Here is a 3,942-nt window from a genome sequence, read left to right on the forward strand (position 1 = left end):
GTGAGTCCTCATTCTTCGAGGACTAGTGACATGTTTATCTTTATCTCTTTTAGTTTTTAGTTTCAGTTTTTGCTAAATCTAGTTAGGGCATGTCCTAACATTTCTAGTCAGTTTAGAGGCTTATTTCAGACATAGATAGATTCAACTTAGTATTAAGTTAATATCTTCCTAGTATTAAACTCATCAGTCTTCATTTATCTCCTTATAGTATATGGGTATTCCCCATCTTTTCATCTTATTTATGATTTAGCTTCCGCATAGTTTCTATTATTCAGATTATATTTAGTATGCCCATGATCATGCCAGCAGGGTTAGCTGGGGATCACTTGTGGTCCTAGGTCCCGTAACCGCGTCTCGGGATTAGCTCGGGGATTGACATAAATATTGCATTTTCAATTAGCATGTCTGTATTTTGAGCTACTCAATATTTTAGTTAAATTCCAGTCATATATATATTCAGTTGGAAGTAGACTTAGCATCGAGTTGGACTAGGGTTCAGTGTACCCTCATAATCCCAAAACTACGTGCCCCCGTACGATTATAAATCCCCTCTGTTGGGCATCAGATTTAGTGATCACGCCAGTCATTCTTTTATACGCCTGGCAAGGTATATTAGGTCCTCTCGATGGGACGTATACATCGGACTCCACGTTTAGCTCATGTGGTTTTATGGCGATTAATGGTAACTCCCACAGTGAGAGTCTTAGTGCATTTGACCAGATTTTCAGTACATACTTCAGTATTCAGTTCAGCATGTTATTTTCATGATTAGCACTTGGGTATTGCATTCAGTTTAGCTTTCCAGTTATGTTTCAGTACTTACATTCTTACTCAATTATGTCATTGCTCAATTATACTTTGTTCAGCTTTTGTATATAGATTTTTTCATCTTAGTATCTACGTTCTGCATACTCAGTACATTCCATGTACTGACTTATACTCTGCGCTACAGCATTACATGATGTAGGTTCAGGTACTCAGCATTCAGACCACGCTTATATCGATTCTCGGTCAGCATTCAGTAATGTCAGTGGTGAGTCATATTCCGAGGACAATAGACATGCTTTCATTTTAGTCTTTACATTTTAGTTTCAGTTTTTTTAGAGTTAGTAGGGGGCATGTCCCAGCAACTCAACTCAGTTAGAAGCTTTTCAGACATAGTAGTAGAATCAGCTTCAATTGTGAGTTTAATCATTCAGTTGTTATTAAACTCTTAGTATGGTTTATACATTCAGACTAGTTGCGCATTCCCCATTTTTCAAGTTACTTATTGTTTTAGCTTCCATATAATATTTTTTGTCAGGTATCTTCAGTATGCTTATGATATGCCAGACACAGGAATATCTTGGGGTCACTCGTGATCCTAGGTCATGTGTTACGTCAAGAGGGTAGCCTTGGGGCGTAACAAACTTGATATCAGAGTCTTAGGTTCAAGAGTCTTAGGATGTCTGAAAGCGACACTAAGTAGAGTCTTTTTCATGGGTGTGAAGTGCAAAACATCTATGAGAGAGAGGCTACGAAGTGTTTTAAGAAATATTGCACTTTCTTTGTTATTCTTATCGTGTGAGGGTATGATCCTAATTCTCTTTCTAATTCATCGTTATGCGTTTCAGATCATGCCTCCTCGTAGAGCTAACGCACGCAATGCTAACACAATTCCTCCAGTCCCGAATCATGAGGTTACGAATGTAGAATTTCAGAGGGCGATTCAGCTCTTGGCTCAAAGTGTGGAAGATCAGAACAATCAGCAGGCCACAGTTCCTACTAACACTAATGGGGATCAGCTGGAGCTAGGGCTTGAGATTTTGTTCAGATGAATCCACCTGAGTATCTAGGTTCGAAGGTTGGTGAGGACCCACATAACTTAATTGATGAGGTTAAGAAAATTCTTGGAATAATGCAAGTGACTGGAACTGAGAGTGCTGAGTTGGCATCCTACCAACTTAAGGATGTGGCTCATATCTAGTTCACTCAGTGGAAAGAAAATAGGGGTGCAGATTCAGCTCCTATGACTTGGGATTGTTTTATTGGAGCTTTCCTAGACAGGTTCTTCCCAAGAGAGCTGAGAGAAGCTAAGGCACAAGAGTTTATGAACTTGAAGCACGGTTCAATGTCGGTCTAAGATTATGGGCTTAAGTTTACCCAGCTCTCCAGGTATGCTCCACATATGATTGTTGATTCAAGGGCACAAATAAGTAAGTTTTTGTTTGGGGTATTCGATCTGGTGAAGACTGAGTGCAGGAATGCTATGCTTTTAGGGGATATGGATATCTCCGGACTAATGACTCATGCTCAGCAGGTTAAGGGAGAGAAGCTTAGGGAATTTCCTAAGTATAATTAAAAGGCCATAACAGGAAACTATGAATTCTCACAACAAAAGTCGGACGATGGGAATTGCTCACAGTTTCAGCAGAGGTCTACATCCCCAGCAACTTCATCAGCTAGTGCCCCATCCTCCAGGTTTCAATAGGATCAGAAAGGTAAGGCATCAAGTTGTAAGTCTCACAGGAGTGCTTCAGGTAACAAGACTTACCCAACTTTTCCAAAGTGTAGTAAGAACCATCCGGGAGAGTGTCTTGTAGGCAAGGAAGGGTGCTTTGGGTGTGGTCAGTCTGGCCATAGGTTGAAGGATTGCCCTTCTACCAGGTAGGGGCAAGTAGGCAACAACAATACGGCTCAGTCTACAGCTCCAGCAGCACCAGCAGGTCACCCAACGCAGCAAGGTACTTCATCTGGTACAAGTGGCGGTCAGCGCCAGAACAGGTTGTAATGCTCTCCAGGCTCGCCAGGACCATGAAAGATTCTCCTGATATAGTCACTGGTACGTTACAAGTCTTTCATTTAGATGTTTATACATTGTTAGATCCAGGGGCTACCATATCTTTTGTAACTCCATATATAGCAGTAAACTTTAGTGTCAGTCCAGAAACTCTTTCAGAACCCTTCTCAGTCTTTACTCCAATTAATGACCCAGTTATAACTAGACGAGTCTATAGGAATTACCCGATCACGGTCACTTAGAAAGTCACCTTAGCAGATCTTGTAGAGTTAGAAATTGTAGCTTTTGATATCATTCTATGCATGGATTGGCTACATTTCTTTTATGCCTCAGTCGATTGTAGAACTAGGGTCGTTCGGTTTCAATTTCCAAATGAGCCAATCTTAGAGTGGAAGGGTAGTAGCTCAGTGCCTATGGGTCGACTCAACTCTTACCTTAAGGCCAGAAAAATGATTTCCAAAGGGTATGTCTATCATTTTGTTCGGGTTAAGGATTCAAACTCCAAAACCCCAACTCTTGAGTCAGTCCCAATAGTGAATGAGTTTCCAGAAGTGATCCTAGAAGATCTTACCGGAATTCCTCCCGAAAGGGAAATCAACTTCCGAATAGATCTCATCCCAGATACCTAGCCCATTTTGATTCCTCCTTACAGAATGGCTCCAGCGGAGCTTAAGGAATTGAAAGAGCAGTTGAAAGACCTTCTAAATAAGGGCTTCATCAGTCCTAGTATCTCTCTATGGGGTTCATGTGTTTTTCGTGAAAAAGACAGTTAGTTCTATCAGAATGTGCATTGATTATCGACAGTTGAACAAAGTCACAATTAAGAATAAGTATCCCATACCCAGGATTGATGACTTGTTCGACCAACTTCAGCGTGCTAGTTACTTTTCTAAGATAGATCTCAGATCCAGCTATCATTAGCTCAGAGTCAGAATAGTGACATTTCGAAGACAACTTTTAGAACTCAATATGGTCATTATGAATTTGTAGTTATGTCTTTTGGACTAACAAATGCTCCTGCAGCTTTCATAGACTTAATGAACAGGGTGTTCAAACAATATTTGAACTTTTTTTTATTGTCTTTATTGATGATATCCTCATTTATTCTCGGAGTGAGGAGGAGCATGCAACTCATCTGAGAGTTGTTCTGCAAACTCTCAAAC

The sequence above is a fragment of the Solanum tuberosum genome, unplaced genomic scaffold (genome assembly GCF_000226075.1).
Source record: "Solanum tuberosum cultivar DM 1-3 516 R44 unplaced genomic scaffold, SolTub_3.0 scf00713, whole genome shotgun sequence".
Lineage (NCBI taxonomy): Eukaryota > Viridiplantae > Streptophyta > Magnoliopsida > Solanales > Solanaceae > Solanum > Solanum tuberosum.